Source organism: Acanthaster planci, linkage group LG04 (genome assembly GCF_054643075.1).
Source record: "Acanthaster planci isolate LZ-2023a linkage group LG04, COTS_SCS, whole genome shotgun sequence".
Classification (NCBI taxonomy): Eukaryota; Metazoa; Echinodermata; class Asteroidea; order Valvatida; family Acanthasteridae; genus Acanthaster; species Acanthaster planci.
In genome coordinates, this window is record NC_141780.1 from 17,403,302 (window position 1) to 17,427,333 (window position 24,032).

The 24,032-nt window shown below is 41.0% G+C and overlaps 1 pseudogene; it reads right to left on the bottom strand.

Annotated features, from left to right (window-relative positions):
* Positions 1 to 1,363: 1,363 nt before the first annotated feature.
* LOC147799428 (alpha-N-acetylgalactosaminide alpha-2,6-sialyltransferase 2-like) lies at positions 1,364 to 11,443 on the bottom strand (annotated as a pseudogene).
* Positions 11,444 to 24,032: the final 12,589 nt, after the last annotated feature.

Below are 24,032 nucleotides of genomic sequence, written 5' to 3' on the forward strand. Positions count from 1 at the left end.
ATCTGTGCAAGCCACACCCAATCATTATCGCCATTACATATGTACATATAATTTGTTAGAAGAGTTTCAATTTTAATTCATTAAGTTAGGCAGAAATTCTAGCATTTTGGGGGGGTTGATCTTTAAGTTTAAAGTATTTGTGCCTATTTGCAGAAGAGGTAAAAAAAAAAATTATTTACTGGCGTGTGAAAAAAGGAAAACAAAAAATAAAGAACAAAATACATGCAGTTAATGTTTGGACAAAGCTTTTTGGGGAATTCAACAGAAACCCGAGTTTATTTGCATTGAAAAATGCTAATGTCCATTTCTGTACCTCAAACAGTTGTAGCAATTGTGTGTGCTCTACTTTGGCATTAATAAGAGAGGATTAATAACTAAATAAAGTTTTAAAAATACAGCAAATCGTATGCAATATAATCAACTAATTAATGGCATGAAAATGTTTTATTACGTTTTATTATTTTCTATTGTATTTTTTTTAATGTTTTATTTACCTAGTTTACCTGAGTAAGGAGACTGGCAACACAAAAATAACAATTCAAATATGAGTTTTGTGATTTGACGCGCAAAGTTGGTAATCACATCACAATTAAAATAATAAGTAACATATGATAACTGATGTGTTTTTTGTACAACTTCCTCAACTAACTGGGCAATCACATACAAACTGTGCTGTTGAGTCATCACATGATTAAATATTCAATAAGAAAAATGTACATGTATATACACTATGATGGTTCTCTGCGACCATCACATTATACAAACAATCAGTTGAGATGATCCAGTAAAAAATATAAATACTTATTTAGTTTTACAATAATTTCACAGCCCATTAAAAAAATATACTTTTCCAAGTGTACATGTACATGTGATTTGGCAGGACTGAAGTATCGTACAAATTTGAAACTATTCAAATCTGATAAATCTAAATAGAATTCATTCACTACATTTTACTCAAATTAGGACTGTTATCTCACTGTCATTCACAACTATAGCCTGTTATCACTCCTTCACTTCGAGGTGAAATTTCATTGAAAAAATACCAATTCAAAAAGTATAAAGTACACACACTAATTACCAAGGTTTTTTCTGTTGTATGAACATACTAATTAGCAGTAAACAAAATCAAATCTGATCTGCTGTGAAATTATCCAACCAATTGCGCCCTGTGTATCACTGTATTTCACCAAGGGTTTGTTACATACATGCACATTTTCCAAACATTAGCAACATCTGTAAATGATTAACATGCAATCCCAGGAGTTACCCTGGCCTTATGCACTCTGGTAAAATCAAACTGAATTACTATGCCAACACCTCCCGTACACCCAAAAAAACCCCACACAAACAAACAAAGAAACAACCCAACAACCCAACAAACAATTAAAAAACAGTAGAACTTATTTGATCTTTAGTTTTGCAATTTTTTGTCTTTGCTATTAAAACAAAACCCTGAAGCTAAACTGGGTATTGAGATGCATTCCCACTCAGAAACCTTTTTCCTTTATTTTGTCAATACATGAAGTGACATTTCATCTAAAGACATAAAGATTATCCACCTTGGCCAAGATTACTGTCGACCAAATTAATTCAATATCAAAAATTGGAGTTACTGTGCTTTGGTGTAATTGAAAAATACTTTTTACAAGTGACTGTCTGATGTTTTCCATGCCTACACCCTATGCAGACAACAAAAGAATTACCAAAAAAGAGAAGTGACAGCTAAAACATTGCAATTTCAATGTGCAACAGAAAAAAGGATCCTCGCAGGCACACTTTATAAAAAACTGAAAAGCTATGCACCCCTTTTAGCTTCATTTTTCCCATCCTTTCTTGCTTTTTTTTCTTCCAGACGGTACCAAAATTTTCTTTCATCAGAAAATGTTGCGCTTAAATACATGTACCTGTATGAACATTAACTTACATTCTTCACTAAGCATTTAGTAAATTCCCCGGCCTGCCTATCACCAAGTTCAATGAGTAAATTCTGCATTTGATGCTAGTACTGATTGTATGCATTCTCATAAATCACTGATCCATTGACATGCCACTGGTAGCAGAAACCTTGCTCCAATTTGATCATAAGCATTAAGCCCACAGCTCAGCGCATTTTTTGCCAGACTTACTCATATTTATCATCCTTGTGCACACAGTATAATTGTCCCAAAGGCAATTCCATGCCAAAATGGAAATGCATAGATCTATAGAGAATGAGAACAGCCGCTAGTTGTGAAGGTAGTCGGAACACAAATCTTAGCAATGTGTTTTACCATGACTTTACAACAGTGACTGAGGAGGTTGCAATGAACTACAATTGGAGTATAGTAGGATACTGTAAAGTGATGTCAGGCTAACCATGAGTAAGGGCTTACATATTAGAAACAGGATGTAGTCAAAGTGAGAAAACTTAAGAAAAGAAAAGTCTATTAAAATCATGCATCTTGGTTTGATTCTAAGAATGATGACAATGGCCGAGTCACATCTTAGAGTAGTGATCCTGTCAACTTCTAAAGCAATGAGAAACTTTCATAAGTAAATAACAGTGTAACTTGGATACACATGTGGGTTTAGCAAGGTCACATGCCCTGTTTGCAGAAACATTGTACAAACTGTGTACAATACAGCCGAGTGGTTTGCCGGCTGTAACTTTGATGACGATTGCGTATCGCAAAGTAACCCAAATTGTGCCGTGAAAAGAGTATGAACTATTTTATAAAAGGCTACAAGTGAATATCCCTAGGGATTTTGCAATTTCAACACAATAGTAAAACACCATGGGCAAGTCAATAGTTTAGTTGAAAACTGATAATGCCAGTCATGATGCCGCTTGTATATAATACCTTGTAACACTCTTCTACATTAACATTTCGAACACAACATAAAACAACATTAATTTCCCTGTAAATTTTAATTTCACAAATTCTGTTAACTTCATATATGCATACATGTACATAAACTTTTTGGTTTGGTTTTGGCTTTGAGGCGCAACCTATTAGTGCACTACTGAATTTGGCTTTCTTAGAGGTGTTAATGGCTTTACATTGCCAGACATGGAGCTGAAGTCCTGTTCAATTCTTTTGTTTTTTAATTCAGCCATTCATATTTATGTACAGATCATGTCAACCTGCTCAAAGTACTGATCCTAAATGAGCTGGGGGGCAGACGTCATACCCTTCAATATTTTCTTCCTTTGTTGTTACACTGCATTTTTTCCCTTCTTTTTTATGCCAAGCTTTCGCATAATTTTCCTATCGTTTTGACGATTCAAACCGTAAAATGGCTTGAATTCATACTTCACAGATGTCAAGTTTTAAAAGGACTGGCCACAAGATAGTTAAGATCAGAAGGGGTGTGAATTCCCCTCTCCCAACCCCAACCTCACCTGTAAGATCCCCCCCAAGTAGTAACAGCGCTAGTATTACTAAAACTTTGTTTAATTTTATAAACTACAGACAATTTTTTTTTAAACTCTGAACATTGTTTTACCCTGTTTCACATTTTGTTCATTTTAATAAAAAGAATACCTTCAAGTACTCTAGTGGAAGAAATCCAATATGCCACGCTGGTACCACCATATGGAGCCTATTCTAGTCAAACCTGTCAGGCTCTTCAACTCACTTTTGGTGTCGTGGCTGTTCCTGGCCATCTGGGAGAAGTTGAACTCTCTGTCATAGTAATACAAGGTGAAGTTGTCGTTGTACTGAGCCCATGCCATACTGTACACCCTCACCCGGTCACAGTCAGATAACAGTACCCTGAACAGCATTATGATCCCTGTGGTTGATTGGAATGCCCGAGGCATTTCTTACCCAGCTACAAAATGTCAACAATAAATAAACAAAACTATTAAAAAGGAATAGTGTTCACAAACACAAATAAACCCCACTGTGACTGCATTCCTATGATGTAATTAACACCAACATCAAGGTGTGGCTGGGCCATACAGAACTTCCAGTTACATTGCTACTGTTTTGTTTAAGTAATGTTATATTGAGGTGCACATGTGCGACCCAGAATAAGTGATTTTCAGCATTTCCAATGGGAAGTTGTTATAAATGAAGATAAATGGATCCCATAAAGAAACATCAACATCTGTGCAACAAAGGTATTTTCCTGGTACACGATGACAGCACTCAGTCATTTTTCAAAGAGTTTTTGGATGTGTATGATTGAAGTTAAAACTCCTTGTGGACTTTTTTTCTCTCTTTCACCGGGATACATGCAACATCTGCGGTGTACCAAAGTACCCACAATGAAGTTGTAAAATGGTATGTTCAACACTGTAATGTTGCTGGTGCTCTATGCTGTTAATTAAACAGACCTGTGGTACCAAACTCACATTTTATGGATGTATCTGATGAAATGGATGGAATATTCGCACATCCTCAGCTCTGACACTGATCCCTGGTTCTCTGTAATGAACATGACCTTGCGGATGTATTGGTAGTCATTGTCTCAGCAAGGAATAAAAACATACACCATACCCTGGAAAAAGCAGAAATCAGAAGCTGGTCAGTGACACAGCAGTATGTAGAGACAGCATTTACCAGCATACGCACGACTGAAAATGGCCAACTCCTCCTTTCGAGAACTAGATGCAATCCTGTTTGGATCACTTCATTTTACCATTGTATTCCCAACTGGAAACAAGAGGTTCTTCAGAGAGCATATAGTAGCATACAGGATTGCAATGACCACATGTCAGTCTCAGCCACTATTTCAGTTTAGTTCAGAATAGTCTGTACAATCAGTTAACATGTCAGGTCTCAGGTGAGTACAAGGGGTTAACACCAGAAAGCCTGAAGTTGTTCACTTGAATGGCTTTTGACTTCAAAATAGATGAGCTGTTACTGGCATCAGATTAACCTGTAATGATTTATAATAGAAGCGAGGATCTGTATCTCTTGGCATCTCAACACCAGTACACTTGGCAATCTGTGGCTGTTCCCAATGAAAACAATTGCGTCTCTGCGTTTAATACCTTGACTCTAATGAAAGCATACAGCTATGCAGATATGCCAGACATGATAAGAGTCACACGTGTACCTGATCATTTGGGACATCACCCCGTGAAGTCTCCTGCAGAGAACGGTCAAAAAAGAAATAATGGGTCGTCCGTTTTCCAACATCCACTTCATGTCCTTGGCGTACTGCTTTGTTCACCCAGAAATCCAGGTAATTCAAATCATCAAGGAGACTGTGTGAGTATCAAACTTAACATGCATCAAACTATTCAGTGACTGATCCTTACAAATTTCAGTGAAGAAAGAATTTCTCAATTTGAAAAATAAGAGTGGAACAGAAATAGCTGGTGTCAAATGGAGACAAAGTGTTCACTAACAACCAGGGCTTTCAAATACTGGGAAAACTTTATGATCAGATTACATATCAAATAATGGACTGTCAACTAGTTCTTGTGTGAGTCAGTCCAGCAGCTAAATTTTTCCATCATGCAACTAAAGACAAAGTTTCAAATATTAGCAACGTGGCCACAAACCAAACACCAATAACTGAACTGCCAAAAGATGGTAACCAGGGCTGCAGACAGAATGTGGCAACCAGCTTTCCAAATTGGTCTTTCAAGCACCTCTACTATTAAAAAGCCACATAGGGACATGCAGTATTCCTTTCATGTAGAATCCATTGTGCCCATTTATTGCCAGAGCCCAATGTTGTTACAACTTTCTCTTGATCTAGGGGAAGGCCTGACACATGGTACAGGTCCACTGACAATGTACTCAAACTGGCGCAGGTGCCTTTTTTGGTAACTACTTACCTAAATAGCATGTGATGATCATCAATCTCCGCCCCTTTTCTTGAGCCATTCAGAATGCCACTAGACCACAGCACATATTAGGCACTGCGGCCGTTGCCTGTTTCCAAAATTAAAGATTGACTGCGTGACAGGAAATAGCCACAGAGTGTTGATAATATCTGCAAAGAGAAACAGTGAACTGCACTCAGAGGTCACAGTTCCATATGAATAATGGTTTTTAATCTCCAATTCGCTAATGTTTTCAGAGACAATCTGAGCAATAACATCTGAGTAAAAAACAATACATACTCAAGTTTGCAACTCTTACAACTTTTAAAGTGAGACAGTAGAAGGAATATTCATATACATTTACATAACATATATCGGCATCATTAAATTATTGATCAAAATCTCTTTGCAGTGTTGCTCTGAGCAAGTGATTAAATCTTACAGAATCAAACATCCACAAAAGCTAGTCGATTCCAAACAGAAGCAATCAGTTGTTGGAACCTATCCTTCACAGATCAATAGGACCCAACAACTCAACATGCTGTATTGAATGCTTCACATGTGACAGACTGCCAATAAGCCATTTGCATGTTAAATTTGAATAAAATCCGGTACACTGAGTTATCTGATTGCACATAAACATAACAATGTGAATTCCCCACACTAAAAACACTGTTACTATACCTCGTGATTCGGGGCAAGCTTTCGCATAGCGACCACCAACTCTGGAATGGACTGGTTCTTTGGGTCCTTCTTATCCATTGAGAAAAGTGTATTGTTGCAAGGCGTCTCTTATGTAACTAAGCACAGGCGCACCCCAAATCATGAGGTATAGCAACAACTTTGATTTTGGTAAGGAGAATTTAAGTTTTTATGTTCAAGTAAATTTGAAGAACTCAGTGTACCAGATTTGGGACAAAGTTAACTCGCAAAAGGCTTATTGCGTGACCTGACACTAACCTTTGTAACCGAATCTGGTTCTTGTGCAATAGCCAAAGGGTGCAGACCACTAATTCAAGTGAGAATTTTTGACCAGCTCATTAGCATTAAAAGTGCCCCCACAGTATCTTTTGAAAAAGGAGATTGTTTGGCCCCCAAAATGGTGAGATTGTGTAAATCCTTGCCAGGATCAACTCCCTGGGTCTTTGAGGTTTCATGTGAGGGCAGAAGGGCTAAAAACTACGGTTGAAAAATGGTCCTAAGTGCCCGAGAAAGTTGAGGGTTGCTACTTGAAAAATGGCTGCAATCAGACTTTGGAAAAATCACTTTTTGGGGGTGATTTTGTTTTGTGGGAATAATTAAAAATGTAATTGGTTAACCCACAAAAAATTGAAAATAAATTGAAAGATAAGTGACCAGACAAGAATTTCATTTGTGTTTCAGAAATCTCAGGGATGTTGGCGTGCATGCTATTGGGCCCTGAACGGTGCTGATTTTACACTGTTTTCAATGGGGCTTGAATTAGTGGACTGGACCCTAAATGGCACGAAGTATGGCCGGAGTCGACTGTACTCTGATTGGTTGAGCAGTTGAATGTTAATCAGTACATGAACAGACGACCTATACATGCTGGATGCCCAGCTGTTATTGCGCATTGTGTGCTGGAGTGATGTAGCACATTTCTGCATGGGGAAAAGACAAAACAGAAAAACACATAACTTTAGCCAAAAGATTTTCAAATTATGTTCACATATCCAACAAAATTGAATCAAAAACTGAGAAAAAATTACAGAATGAAAGTTAAAATTACAGGGAGAAAGCTACGTGTACAATACAGCTGGGCTTGAAGAAGATTCAACCAATGAACACCTCATGTAGGCCTTTGTGTAGCTGTACACATTACACACCAACTGGTTGATGCTCTTTTGCATTAAAAGGTTTTTACTGGCTGATATCTTGCATCTTTTCTTGGATAATGAAAGGGATGACAGCTGACACAAGGAAGAAACTTTTTGGAGAAAAATTGTAAGGGAAGATGGGGTTAAAGGGAACGGCCCATCATTTAAGCGCGCATGTGAATGATTGTCAAAGTAATTATACATTGATGGTCAATAGGCACCTTTATAATTAAAGTAAAGACAAACAAAAAATTTACTGAGGCTGTGAAAAGAGGATTTCTCCTGACTGTAATTCTACTTTCCTTCCTCCTTTAAAGTTGATGAAGAGGGTTTGAAAGGTCTTCCCCTGGGACTAGATGGAACAAATTCTCCAACCTCCAACTCCTAAATCAACAGATGAAATTCAGAAAGGTTTAAATACCAAAACAAAAGAGGAATACAAAAAGTGTTTGACCAAAAATCAGGGAGAATTAATGACGTGTTGTGAAAGAGAGCTGTAGAGTGAAATTAAATTAAATGTTAAAGTCCGATGACTTTGATAATAGACAAGATCTAAAAGGATGTCAAGAAATTTGTTAGAGCAATGGTCTGAGTCCAAATGAAACTGCAGCTGCTGATGTAATGCGATGAACTGGCTTAGATCTGCTGTTGCATCAAGCATGAATCAACCCAACAAGTGTGTCATCAGCTTTTGTGGCGGAGGGATGGGAGTTTGGGTTAATTTTTAGGTGCTGACATTTTAACAGCTAAGCATTGCTTTTTTTCATACTTTTGTGGCACTTCTGACTGGCATACATGTACTATTATCTGACCATCTGCTAAAAAAATGAGAAAGTGCAAGGCCTCACTGCCTTCACTGAATTTGCCACAGCCAAAAATTCAATTCAAAGGATTTTATCAACTTTTGTTTGAAGGAATAACCACAAGGGTGTCTTTTGGAATGTATTGCACTTTTGACCGTCTAGAATGGAATAAACACCCTATCTGGAATGAAACAAATGATTGGGGATCTACTGAACTCTATTTGACAGCCTCTTTTTTCAGTTCAAGGCACCATTGCACACCAAGTTCTTGACAGCTTCAATGTTTTTCCTCCACCAATGGATTGTCTGTAAGGTCTACTGATGTTAATGGAACTCCAACCATTTGGTAATAGAAATAATGTATATTTTTAAACAAAGACTATCAGTGCACACTGTAAAACATGTTAAGAGTGCTCACAAATACCAAAAATTGGGGAAAATGCAGAAAATGGAAAGGTATAACTTTGTATTCAGAAAGGAGCAAACCAGGGATTTCAGTAGGTAAAAAGTACAACCCTAAAAAAGTTCAAGTACATGTATGAATATTAAGTGGAATCTGTCGCTTTTAGGTATGCCGAGTCATACCGGACAAAAGCACGCTGTTAGTTCAGTTAGATTTTTTTAATCTGCACAAATATCAGTTGCAACACTTTTCTGGTTCTGCAAAAATTAGTCACCTGATAAGAAACACCACACTTTGCCTTCATGGATTCAGAAGAGCTCTCAAAGAAAGGGTTACTGGGTTTTTATTAAAGTTGCAAGAGGAAAACTGCGAGTTAAGTGACAAGTTTGCAGTAGCATCATGCAGAATTATCTCTTTTGTAGGTGTGGTTCTGGAAAGAACCAGGGGGTATTTGACGTTTTGGAAAGTATGCTTTATCTGTTTCCTGATAACTGAGCATACTGTCTGAAATGCTGAGTTCCCTCTAGTTCTTTTTTTTTTCAGAGCCACATAAACATGTTATACAAGTTAATATGGTAGATTAGCTACCACTAATCTACCATATTAACTTGCCACCTTCACCATGGAAAATCTCGTCTGAGGAAAACTGCCATCTGCAAAAAACATCAATTTGAAGTTCCTTGAAGTAAATAAAATGCATTCATGGTTAGATAAATAAATACATAAAGCGTGAATAGACAAATGATATAATTTCTCCTGCCTTTGAAATCACTGGGAAAAGAGTTATTTACAAACATCCAGCCAATCTGCAACAAACAAGAGCCTAATTAGAAATAAAGATATGACACAAACCACTGCATCTTCTATTGATTTCCAGCAAGTCCTTTTTTTTGTTCAAGGGTCTCTAAACTCTACATTACATGCATGTGAGCCTCCACGCAACTGTAGCACAAATGTTCATTATTTAAATTTGGATCAACCATTGAGATATTGTGGGTGTGAAGCCTGAAGCTCAAGCAAACCGGTCTCCGGTTGACATTCCAAACTGTGTGCGGTTTTTCAGATGTTGACACCACAGGTGAAGTCAATGTACATGTATGTTCATTTTTAGCAATTATTATACAATGTTCGTGTAATGCTTCACACCACAACAAAAGGTACAAAAAAGGTTTCAAAATTAGCAAAAACAAAGTAAACCTTTTAGTGGCAGAATGTTTACATAAAGTTATGTACATACAAACACAACAGTATACTAACATATCTTTCATTCTTGGACTGGTCTCTCCCAGACCCTAAACAACTGTTCAGGTACAATATACTGCAGAAGGAGAAAAGACATTGAAGCAAAACTTGTGCTTGCCGACGTTGACACCTGTTGAACGACGCAGGCTGGGGAGACGGCAGTCAATGCCTTCGAGGGCATTCATTGTACCGCGTGCACCACCTGCCGCCGAACTGGAAACTGCTGCTGCCCAAGTTGTGTGAGGCCTACCTGGGTAGGAAAAGATTTAGAAGACTGGAGGGTTGTTTAATGAACTGAAGGAAAGACCATCAAAGATATGAAATCAATGACAATTCATTAACATATGATTACAAGCATACGGACTAAAGTGAATCTGAAAAAAATCCCCTCTGTGCTGGGAAAACACAGTCAAAATTTGACTACCCCCCTCTCCAATTGCATAAGACATGCCATAATCAGGACGGATCATAGAAATATTTCTTTGAATCTCGAATTTTTGACTGATACCTTCCATGTCAGGGTATTTCTTGTACACAAAGCACCAAGATTGAGGGCCTATTTTGGATAGAGGCGGGCGGCTACCTTGAGAGCTGAGCGCATAGTTTTACTACTATTTTGAGAGTATCTTCGGGGAAAGGAGAATAATTTTTTTTCCGCTGCTAGGCTAACCCCCTTCACATTGAAACGAAAAGTGATCTTCTGGCCAGAATCTTGAATTACCAGTGATAAAACGGAGGCCAACCTCTTCCCGAGAGTCAACAGGCGCGCTATATCGGTCTGATTTTGCGCTGTTTTCTGCGAGCGCGTATTTGGCGTAGTACTAGTGCAACCATAAACGCATAGACCACCAGGTCCTATTTAATTAAACAACCTAAATCTCCGGTCCCCATGGTTTTTTCGTTTTTTTTTAACGATTTTCATGGATCACCGCCACACTGGACTGTAAAAAAAGGGACTAATGGGAAAATGCAAGGATTTATACGAAGAACCACAATGGTGAAGGTCTACAATGTTGAAAACGAATTATAATATGACAGAAAAAGTGCTTGGTCGACCACATCTTTACAAATTATATATAACAGGTTATATATAACATCTTTACAGAAAAAAAATCTGCTGTAAAAGAGGTACTCTCTACAGGACAGTGTGTCTTCTTGGGTTACCCCCAAAAGTTGCAACAAATGCGTTGCATCTGCCGCTCCTGTTCTTGTGAAAGGTTGATCCATCACTTACCCTAGTCAGACAAGTCTGCCCTAAAAAATACAAGCAGGGAAATAATGAAATAAACTCGAAAGAAATTAACAATCCTAGTTGCTGGAATTTCAACCACAAAAACCGACATCGAGTTTGCAATGGATGTCAAATCAGTATTAGCTTTTGGTTTCACCCCATTGTGGCCTGAAAAGGCGCTTAGGCGATCCTGTCCTCCCCCCAGGTAACTCACGTTATACTTAAGTTTGATCGGGCTGACTGAAACTTAATGTTGTCATTTGAATTAATCCGTGCCTCATTGGCCATCAGTTTAATATCGGAACTCGGAGTTAGAAAAATGGCATAGTCAAGTAGCTCCCTTTTCAAACTCAATACTTCCCAAATGTACCTGTTATTTCAAACAGGTTTGATGAGGGCATAAAACCAGACCCCTCCTTCCCCAAAAGTAATTCGACAAACACGACTGACATACAAGAAAATGTCAAAGTGATCATAATCCTACAAAACATGCAGTTTTACTAGTTAGTGCCCGAGTGTCTCACACACACAAAGACGGTACACGTACGTAATATGTAACCCGTAGCTTGAGGGCGCTATTTCAAATTTACGTGGGAGAGGATGCGTTTCACCAAATGGTTGGATTTCTGCACGCGCGCAAGCTCATTAATAATATGTGGTCCCTCGCAGTTTTTACAATAAGACGTGCCATAATCAGGAGGGGTCATAGAAATATTTCTATAAATCCCGAATTTGGACCGGTAGCTTCCAGGTCGGGGTATTTCTTGGACACAAAGCCCCAAGAAATATAGAGGCGGGCGGCTACCTTCAGAGCCGCGAGCGCATAGTTTTACTACTATTTTGGGAGAGTCTTCGGGGAAAGGCGAATAAAAATCTTTTTTTCGCTGCTAACCCCCATCACAATGAAACGAAAAGTAATCTTCTGGCCACAATCTTGAATTTTCAGCGAAAAAAACGGAGGCCAACCTCTTCCCGAGAGTCAACAGGCGCGCCGTATCGGTCTGATTTTGCGCTGTTTTTTGCGAGCGCGTATTTGGCGTAGTACTAGTGCAACCATAAACGCATAGGCCACCAGGTCCTATTCAATTAAACAACTTGAATCTCCGCTCCCCTTGGTTTTTTCGTTTTTTTTTAACGATTTTCATGGATCACCGCCGGACTGGACTGTAAAAAAAGGGACTAATGGGAAAATGCAAGGATTTATAAGAAGAACCACAATGGGGAAGGTCTACAATGTTGAAAACGAATTATAATATGACAGAAAAAGTGCTCGGTCGACCACATCTTTACAAATTATATATAACAGGTTATATATAACATCTTTACAGAAAAAGAATCTGCTGTAAAAGAGGTACTCTCTACAGGACAGTGTGTCCGGAGAGCCATACACCACACATCAGATCACCACACAGCACGTGCTATTTGGCAGAACTATTGGGTTAATGATTGGGCTGTCATTTCATGCTAGTAAAGGAAACGAGAGACCCCCCCCCAAAAGGCAAACACGGCGAGTCTTTCATGTAACACTGCGAAAGAGTTGGGACATGTAGGCAGGTGTATCAAGTGGGACGTCACTTAAGTTTTAACTAGGTCCACTGCACATGCACTGCGTGCATATGGAGTTACTTGTATACGCCCAACTTCAACTATCGACCGATGGGAATCTGCAAATTCTGGCGCATCCGCGTGTATGACCAAGTTAGTCAGGATCCGGATAGACGTGGTCCGGGCACTCGCCCATATTGATTGGGGTTCATTTAAGAGAAGCTGTCAGGGAGAGCCTTTAATATTGACGACCACTGTTTGTGTGAATGTGTACTTCTGCTTTTGCCACGTGATTTTTGTGTTTTTGATTCGTCTATAATGCTTGGAAGATTTTAGATCTATTTTACTGTACTTGTCAGGTTAATTCTCATCAGTTGGGACCGCAATGGAAATAAGTTAAATCAATTGAATTTTTTTTTTGCGTTATCCCTACTATTTTTACTTTTGGAAATCGTTGAGTTTGCTTTTCTTTCATTTAGTTTTTGTAATAAGACGTTTTTGGAAATAGTGAATAAATCAACTCAACTCAAATCAAAAACACTATTTCCCGCTCCGAGCAGGAATAAAAGGGGGCGTGTTTTGACATGAAATGGACAGTCCTTTAGTGCTCACGCACCGCATAGGTAGGCAAGTTTATGCGCCTTGAGGGTGCACCCTCGCTGAAAGGCCCTAACTATGTCCGCCGAGCTCGTTGATAAAAGTTATAGACTCCAAATATTCTACATTAGAGAGTCCTGAGAGTCTTGAATTGAGGAATTGGAGAAATGTGGCACTGAACCTCTGGCCCGGACTTTGGGCTTGAAAATATTTGGATGCAATCGGGTGCGAAAATGGCACTATTTGGCCGTTTTGCAGAGGGATGGATTTGAAAATGGCTACTTTCCTGGGCAGGGACATTTTCTTCATTTTAGGGGTGGTCTGCTTCTGGTGAAAATTTCTCCAAAATTCATTTGTCCACCCCCCCCCGAAAATTGAAAGGAAAATGAAAGGAGACGTGTCGATCATCGTATTTCTCTGCAGCCTGGACACCTGTGAGAGTTGTGGGTATTTTTAAAATAATTGCGAAGTGTGGGGATTTTCATTGCTGTCTATGGGAATTTGTTTGTAGCGGTCTTTGCGTGCTCGCCGAACGCGTGTTAGAACCCGGTTGGCAAACTTAGTACCCCCGTCTTTCTTTCGCCGCTGAGGGTGCACTTCGGCTCAGGGCGGATAACGTTTCAGTCACTCAGTATTTACACAGCAACATTCTGTTCAGTAAGCTGAATGACTTTGTTATCTCCTTAATTAAGATGAACAGCAAAAAAACAGTATCTCTGAGATGGCCGAGTGGTTAAGCTTGCGGTTATCAGATCGTTAGACGGTGGGTTCGAATCCCAGAAGTGACTTTTTTATTTTGCCGACGCTTGCTGTCAGTAGCTATAAGAGACTCCAATTCACCCCCGTCAAATACCAGCAGTACCTTAGCCTAACGGATAAGCTCTGCGGCTGGCACTGTCCGCGAAGTCCAGGTGAGCGCCTTAGTACAGGTTCGAGACGTTATGGCCCACTCGGCGGCCAGGGCTTAGGGGCTGGTCTCGTTTCCTCCCTTGCATGGCCGCTCGAACCCTTTTGGGGGTTAAATGGATGGGCAGGGAGGAAGTGCGGTGGGCCGGGAACTCCGAGATCCCAGAAGAGTCCTATATGGAAGCCGGTAACTGCGATTCCTTGCGAATTTCAGGAGTCCGTGCGCCTGAATGCTTGGTCAACACCGCATAACTTTTGCATTTTTCCCTCACCACATTTTTTTTCCACGTCCCTGGGCGCAGAACCCACAAGGCAGTTTTCTAGGTTTGAATAGAGTAAGCAACAGGACTGATGCTGATTAAGTTTCATTCGTGTTTTAAATTTTCGACGGTGAAACTGATCCCGACCGTGTTGGGTCCATTTCTTCTCAGTGATCTCAGTATAAAAGCTGTCCGGCGTATAATGTTTATTATCGGTGATTCAAAAGTAAGAGATCCAGGAGTGGCACAGGCGGGCGGCACTCGCCTTCCCATTGTATTGATGGAAATACATTTTCATTTGTTTAAAACAACAAATTTCGTTCGCTTTCAACTGCAGAGTAATTGGATATTTTTCAAGAACAATTCTCTCAAAAAAGACGTCCCGTATCTTCTTGGGTTACCCCCAAAAGTTGCAACAAATGCGTTGCATCTGCCGCTCCTGTTCTTGTGAAAGGTTGATCCATCACTTACCCTAGTCAGACAGGTCTGCCCTAAAAAATACAAGCAGGGAAATAATGAAATAAACTCGAAAGAAATTAACAATCCTAGTTGCTGGAATTTCAACCACAAAAACCGACATCGAGTTTGCAATGGATGTCAAATCAGTATTAGCTTTTGGTTTCACCCCATTGTGGCCTGAAAAGGTGCTTAGGCGATCCTGTCCCCCCCCAGGTAACTCACGTTATACTTAAGTTTGATCGGGCTGACTGGAACTTAATGTTGTCATTTGAATTAATCCGTGCCTCATTGGCCATCAGTTTAATATCGGAACTCGGAGTTAGAAAAATGGCATAGTCAAGTAGCTCCCTTTTCAAACTCAATACTTCCCAAATGTACCTGTTATTTCAAACAGGTTTGATGAGGGCATAAAACCAGACCCCTCCTTCCCCAAAAGTAATTCGACAAACACGACTGACATACAAGAAAATGTCAAAGTGATCATAATCCTACAAAACATGCAGTTTTACTAGTTAGTGCCCGAGTGTCTCACACACACAAAGACGGTACACGTACGTAATATGTAACCCGTAGCTTGAGGGCGCTATTTCAAATTTACGTGGGAGAGGATGCGTTTCACCAAATGGTTGGATTTCTGCACGCGCGCGAGCTCATTAATAATATGTGGTCCCTCGCAGTTTTTACAATAAGACGTGCCATAATCAGGAGGGGTCATAGAAATATTTCTATAAATCCCGAATTTGGACCGGTAGCTTCCAGGTCGGGGTATTTCTTGGACACAAAGCCCCAAGAAATATAGAGGCGGGCGGCTACCTTCAGAGCCGCGAGCGCATAGTTTTACTACTATTTTGGGAGAGTCTTCGGGGAAAGGCGAATAAAAATCTTTTTTTCGCTGCTAACCCCCATCACAATGAAACGAAAAGTAATCTTCTGGCCACAATCTTGAATTTTCAGCGAAAAAAACGGAGGCCAACCTCTTCCCGAGAGTCAACAGGCGCGCAGTATCGGTCTGATTTTGCGCTGTTTTCTGCGAGCGCGTATTTGGCGTAGTACTAGTGCAACCATAAACGCATAGGCCACCAGGTCCTATTCAATTAAACAACTTGAATCTCCGCTCCCCTTGGTTTTTTCGTTTTTTTTTAACGATTTTCATGGATCACCGCCGGACTGGACTGTAAAAAAAGGGACTAATGGGAAAATGCAAGGATTTATAAGAAGAACCACAATGGGGAAGGTCTACAATGTTGAAAACGAATTATAATATGACAGAAAAAGTGCTCGGTCGACCACATCTTTACAAATTATATATAACAGGTTATATATAACATCTTTACAGAAAAAGAATCTGCTGTAAAAGAGGTACTCTCTACAGGACAGTGTGTCCGGAGAGCCATACACCACACATCAGATCACCACACAGCACGTGTTATTTTGCAGAACTATTGGGTTAATGATTGGGCTGTCATTTCATGCTAGTAAAGGAAACGAGAGACCCCCCCCAAAAGGCAAACACGGCGAGTCTTTCATGTAACACTGCGAAAGAGTTGGGACATGTAGGCAGGTGTATCAAGTGGGACGTCACTTAAGTTTTAACTAGGTCCACTGCACATGCACTGCGTGCATATGGAGTTACTTGTATACGCCCAACTTCAACTATCGACCGATGGGAATCTGCAAATTCTGGCGCATCCGCGTGTATGACCAAGTTAGTCAGGATCCGGATAGACGTGGTCCGGGCACTCGCCCATATTGATTGGGGTTCATTTAAGAGAAGCTGTCAGGGAGAGCCTTTAATATTGACGACCACTGTTTGTGTGAATGTGTACTTCTGCTTTTGCCACGTGATTTTTGTGTTTTTGATTCGTCTATAATGTTTGGAAGATTTTAGATCTATTTTACTGTACTTGTCAGGTTAATTCTCATCAGTTGGGACCGCAATGGAAATAAGTTAAATCAATTGAATTTTTTTTGGCGTTATCCCTACTATTTTTACTTTTGGAAATCGTTGAGTTTGCTTTTCTTTCATTTAGTTTTTGTAATAAGACGTTTTTGGAAATAGTGAATAAATCAACTCAACTCAAATCAAAAACACTATTTCCCGCTCCGAGCAGGAATAAAAGGGGGCGTGTTTTGACATGAAATGGACAGTCCTTTAGTGCTCACGCACCGCATAGGTAGGCAAGTTTATGCGCCTTGAGGGTGCACCCTCGCTGAAAGGCCCTAACTATGTCCGCCGAGCTCGTTGATAAAAGTTATAGACTCCAAATATTCTACATTAGAGAGTCCTGAGAGTCTTGAATTGAGGACTTGGAGAAATGTGGCACTGAACCTCTGGCCCGGACTTTGGGCTTGAAAATATTTGGATGCAATCGGGTGCGAAAATGGCACTATTTGGCCGTTTTGCAGAGGGATGGATTTGAAAATGGCTACTTTCCTGGGCAGGGACATTTTCTTCATTTTAGGGGTGGTCTGCTTCTGGTGAAAATTTCTCCAAAATTCATTTGTCCACCCCCCCCGAAAATTGAAAGGAAAATGAAAGGAGACGTGTCGATCATCGTATTTCTCTGCAGCCTGGACACCTGTGAGAGTTGTGAGTATTTTTGAAATAATTGCGAAGTGTGGGGATTTTCATTGCTGTCTATGGGAATTTGTTTGTAGCGGTCTTTGCGTGCTCGCCGAACGCGTGTTAGAACCCGGTTGGAAAACTTAGTACCCCCGTCTTTCTTTCGCCGCTGAGGGTGCACTTCGGCTCAGGGCGGATAACGTTTCAGTCACTCAGTATTTACACAGCAACATTCTGTTCAGTAAGCTGAATGACTTTGTTATCTCCTTAATTAAGATGAACAGCAAAAAACAGTATCTCTGAGAAGGCCGAGTGGTTAAGCTTGCGGTTATCAGATCGTTAGACGGTGGGTTCGAATCCCAGAAGTGACTTTTTTATTTTGCCGACGCTTGCTGTCAGTAGCTATAAGAGACTCCAATTCACCCCCGTCAAATACCAGCAGTACCTTAGCCTAACGGATAAGCTCTGCGGCTGGCACTGTCCGCGAAGTCCAGGTGAGCGCCTTAGTACAGGTTCGAGACGTTATGGCCCACTCGGCGGCCAGGGCTTAGGGGCTTGTCTCGTTTCCTCCCTTGCATGGCCGCTCGAACCCTTTTGGGGGTTAAATGGATGGGCAGGGAGGAAGTGCGGTGGGCCGGGAACTCCGAGATCCCAGAAGAGTCCTATATGGAAGCCGGTAACTGCGATTCCTTGCGAATTTCAGGAGTCCGTGCGCCTGAATGCTTGGTCAACACCGCATAACTTTTGCATTTTTCCCTCACCACATTTTTTTTCCACGTCCCTGGGCGCAGAACCCACAAGGCAGTTTTCTAGGTTTGAATAGAGTAAGCAACAGGACTGATGTTGATTTAGTTTCATTCGTGTTTTAAATTTTCGACGGTGAAACTGATCCCGACCGTGTTGGGTCCATTTCTTCTCAGTGATCTCAGTATAAAAACTGTCCGGCGTATAATGTTTATTATTGGTGATTCAAAAGTAAGAGATCCAGGAGTGGCACAGGCGGGCGGCACTCGCCTTCCCATTGTATTGATGGAAATACATTTTCATTTGTTTAAAACAACAACTTTCGTTCGCTTTCAACTGCAGAGTAATTGGATATTTTTCAAGAACAATTCACTCACGTTATACTTAAGTTTGATCGGGCTGACTGAAACTTAATGTTGTCATTTGAATTAATCCGTGCCTCATTGGCCATCAGTTTAATATCGGAACTCGGAGTTAGAAAAATGGCATAGTCAAGTAGCTCCCTTTTCAAACTCAATACTTCCCAAATGTACCTGTTATTTCAAACAGGTTTGATGAGGGCATAAAACCAGACCCCTCCTTCCCCAAAAGTAATTCGACAAACACGACTGACATACAAGAAAATGTCAATGTGATCATAATCCTACAAAACATGCAGTTTTACTAGTTAGTGCCCGAGTGTCTCACACACACAAAGACGGTACACGTACGTAATATGTAACCCGTAGCTTGAAGGCGCTATTTCAAATTTACGTGGGAGAGGATGCGTTTCACCAAATGGTTGGATTTCTGCACGCGCGCGAGCTCATTAATAATATGTGGTCCCTCGCAGTTTTTACAATAAGACGTGCCATAATCAGGAGGGGTCATAGAAATATTTCTATAAATCCCGAATTTGGACCGGTAGCTTCCAGGTCGGGGTATTTCTTGGACACAAAGCCCCAAGAAATATAGAGGCGGACGGCTACCTTCAGAGCCGCGAGCGCATAGTTTTACTACTATTTTGGGAGAGTCTTCGGGGAAAGGCGAATAAAAATCTTTTTTTCGCTGCTAACCCCCATCACAATGAAACGAAAAGTAATCTTCTGGCCACAATCTTGAATTTTCAGCGAAAAAAACGGAGGCCAACCTCTTCCCGAGAGTCAACAGGCGCGCAGTATCGGTCTGATTTTGCGCTGTTTTTTGCGAGCGCGTATTTGGCGTAGTACTAGTGCAACCATAAACGCATAGGCCACCAGGTCCTATTCAATTAAACAACTTGAATCTCCGCTCCCCTTGGTTTTTTCGTTTTTTTTAACGATTTTCATGGATCACCGCCGGACTGGACTGTAAAAAAAGGGACTAATGGGAAAATGCAAGGATTTATAAGAAGAACCACAATGGGGAAGGTCTACAATGTTGAAAACGAATTATAATATGACAGAAAAAGTGCTCGGTCGACCACATCTTTACAAATTATATATAACAGGTTATATATAACATCTTTACAGAAAAAGAATCTGCTGTAAAAGAGGTACTCTCTACAGGACAGTGTGTCCGGAGAGCCATACACCACACATCAGATCACCACACAGCACGTGTTATTTTGCAGAACTATTGGGTTAATGATTGGGCTGTCATTTCATGCTAGTAAAGGAAACGAGAGACCCCCCCCCAAAAAAAGGCAAACACGGCGAGTCTTTCATGTAACACTGCGAAAGAGTTGGGACATGTAGGCAGGTGTATCAAGTGGGACGTCACTTAAGTTTTAACTAGGTCCACTGCACATGCACTGCGTGCATATGGAGTTACTTGTATACGCCCAACTTCAACTATCGACCGATGGGAATCTGCAAATTCTGGCGCATCCGCGTGTATGACCAAGTTAGTCAGGATCCGGATAGACGTGGTCCGGGCACTCGCCCATATTGATTGGGGTTCATTTAAGAGAAGCTGTCAGGGAGAGCCTTTAATATTGACGACCACTGTTTGTGTGAATGTGTACTTCTGCTTTTGCCACGTGATTTTTGTGTTTTTGATTCGTCTATAATGTTTGGAAGATTTTAGATCTATTTTACTGTACTTGTCAGGTTAATTCTCATCAGTTGGGACCGCAATGGAAATAAGTTAAATCAATTGAATTTTTTTTGGCGTTATCCCTACTATTTTTACTTTTGGAAATCGTTGAGTTTGCTTTTCTTTCATTTAGTTTTTGTAATAAGACGTTTTTGGAAATAGTGAATAAATCAACTCAACTCAAATCAAAAACACTATTTCCCGCTCCGAGCAGGAATAAAAGGGGGCGTGTTTTGACATGAAATGGACAGTCCTTTAGTGCTCACGCACCGCATAGGTAGGCAAGTTTATGCGCCTTGAGGGTGCACCCTCGCTGAAAGGCCCTAACTATGTCCGCCGAGCTCGTTGATAAAAGTTATAGACTCCAAATATTCTACATTAGAGAGTCCTGAGAGTCTTGAATTGAGGACTTGGAGAAATGTGGCACTGAACCTCTGGCCCGGACTTTGGGCTTGAAAATATTTGGATGCAATCGGGTGCGAAAATGGCACTATTTGGCCGTTTTGCAGAGGGATGGATTTGAAAATGGCTACTTTCCTGGGCAGGGACATTTTCTTCATTTTAGGGGTGGTCTGCTTCTGGTGAAAATTTCTCCAAAATTCATTTGTCCACCCCCCCCCGAAAATTGAAAGGAAAATGAAAGGAGACGTGTCGATCATCGTATTTCTCTGCAGCCTGGACACCTGTGAGAGTTGTGAGTATTTTTGAAATAATTGCGAAGTGTGGGGATTTTCATTGCTGTCTATGGGAATTTGTTTGTAGCGGTCTTTGCGTGCTCGCCGAACGCGTGTTAGAACCCGGTTGGAAAACTTAGTACCCCCGTCTTTCTTTCGCCGCTGAGGGTGCACTTCGGCTCAGGGCGGATAACGTTTCAGTCACTCAGTATTTACACAGCAACATTCTGTTCAGTAAGCTGAATGACTTTGTTATCTCCTTAATTAAGATGAACAGCAAAAAACAGTATCTCTGAGATGGCCGAGTGGTTAAGCTTGCGGTTATCAGATCGTTAGACGGTGGGTTCGAATCCCAGAAGTGACTTTTTTATTTTGCCGACGCTTGCTGTCAGTAGCTATAAGAGACTCCAATTCACCCCCGTCAAATACCAGCAGTACCTTAGCCTAACGGATAAGCTCTGCGGCTGGCACTGTCCGCGAAGTCCAGGTGAGCGCCTTAGTACAGGTTCGAGACGTTATGGCCCACTCGGCGGCCAGGGCTTAGGGGCTTGTCTCGTTTCCTCCCTTGCATGGCCGCTCGAACCCTTTTGGGGGTTAAATGGATGGGCAGGGAGGAAGTGCGGTGGGCCGGGAACTCCGAGATCCCAGAAGAGTCCTATATGGAAGCCGGTAACTGCGATTCCTTGCGAATTTCAGGAGTCCGTGCGCCTGAATGCTTGGTCAACACCGCATAACTTTTGCATTTTTCCCTCACCACATTTTTTTTCCACGTCCCTGGGCGCAGAACCCACAAGGCAGTTTTCTAGGTTTGAATAGAGTAAGCAACAGGACTGATGTTGATTTAGTTTCATTCGTGTTTTAAATTTTCGACGGTGAAACTGATCCCGACCGTGTTGGGTCCATTTCTTCTCAGTGATCTCAGTATAAAAACTGTCCGGCGTATAATGTTTATTATTGGTGATTCAAAAGTAAGAGATCCAGGAGTGGCACAGGCGGGCGGCACTCGCCTTCCCATTGTATTGATGGAAATACATTTTCATTTGTTTAAAACAACAACTTTCGTTCGCTTTCAACTGCAGAGTAATTGGATATTTTTCAAGAACAATTCTCTCAAAAAAGACGTCCCGTATCTTCTTGGGTTACCCCCAAAAGTTGCAACAAATGCGTTGCATCTGCCGCTCCTGTTCTTGTGAAAGGTTGATCCATCACTTTACCCTAGTCAGACAGGTCTGCCCTAAAAAATACAAGCAGGGAAATAATGAAATAAACTCGAAAGAAATTAACAATCCTAGTTGCTGGAATTTCAACCACAAAAACCGACATCGAGATTGCAATGGATGTCAAATCAGTATTAGCTTTTGGTTTCACCCCATTGTGGCCTGAAAAGGCGCTTAGGCGATCCTGTCCCCCCCCCAGGTAACTCACGTTATACTTAAGTTTGATCGGGCTGACTGAAACTTAATGTTGTCATTTGAATTAATCCGTGCCTCATTGGCCATCAGTTTAATATCGGAACTCGGAGTTAGAAAAATGGCATAGTCAAGTAGCTCCCTTTTCAAACTCAATACTTCCCAAATGTACCTGTTATTTCAAACAGGTTTGATGAGGGCATAAAACCAGACCCCTCCTTCCCCAAAAGTAATTCGACAAACACGACTGACATACAAGAAAATGTCAATGTGATCATAATCCTACAAAACATGCAGTTTTACTAGTTAGTGCCCGAGTGTCTCACACACACAAAGACGGTACACGTACGTAATATGTAACCCGTAGCTTGAAGGCGCTATTTCAAATTTACGTGGGAGAGGATGCGTTTCACCAAATGGTTGGATTTCTGCACGCGCGCGAGCTCATTAATAATATGTGGTCCCTCGCAGTTTTTACAATAAGACGTGCCATAATCAGGAGGGGTCATAGAAATATTTCTATAAATCCCGAATTTGGACCGGTAGCTTCCAGGTCGGGGTATTTCTTGGACACAAAGCCCCAAGAAATATAGAGGCGGACGGCTACCTTCAGAGCCGCGAGCGCATAGTTTTACTACTATTTTGGGAGAGTCTTCGGGGAAAGGCGAATAAAAATCTTTTTTTCGCTGCTAACCCCCATCACAATGAAACGAAAAGTAATCTTCTGGCCACAATCTTGAATTTTCAGCGAAAAAAACGGAGGCCAACCTCTTCCCGAGAGTCAACAGGCGCGCAGTATCGGTCTGATTTTGCGCTGTTTTTTGCGAGCGCGTATTTGGCGTAGTACTAGTGCAACCATAAACGCATAGGCCACCAGGTCCTATTCAATTAAACAACTTGAATCTCCGCTCCCCTTGGTTTTTTCGTTTTTTTTAACGATTTTCATGGATCACCGCCGGACTGGACTGTAAAAAAAGGGACTAATGGGAAAATGCAAGGATTTATAAGAAGAACCACAATGGGGAAGGTCTACAATGTTGAAAACGAATTATAATATGACAGAAAAAGTGCTCGGTCGACCACATCTTTACAAATTATATATAACAGGTTATATATAACATCTTTACAGAAAAAGAATCTGCTGTAAAAGAGGTACTCTCTACAGGACAGTGTGTCCGGAGAGCCATACACCACACATCAGATCACCACACAGCACGTGTTATTTTGCAGAACTATTGGGTTAATGATTGGGCTGTCATTTCATGCTAGTAAAGGAAACGAGAGACCCCCCCCAAAAAAAAGGCAAACACGGCGAGTCTTTCATGTAACACTGCGAAAGAGTTGGGACATGTAGGCAGGTGTATCAAGTGGGACGTCACTTAAGTTTTAACTAGGTCCACTGCACATGCACTGCGTGCATATGGAGTTACTTGTATACGCCCAACTTCAACTATCGACCGATGGGAATCTGCAAATTCTGGCGCATCCGCGTGTATGACCAAGTTAGTCAGGATCCGGATAGACGTGGTCCGGGCACTC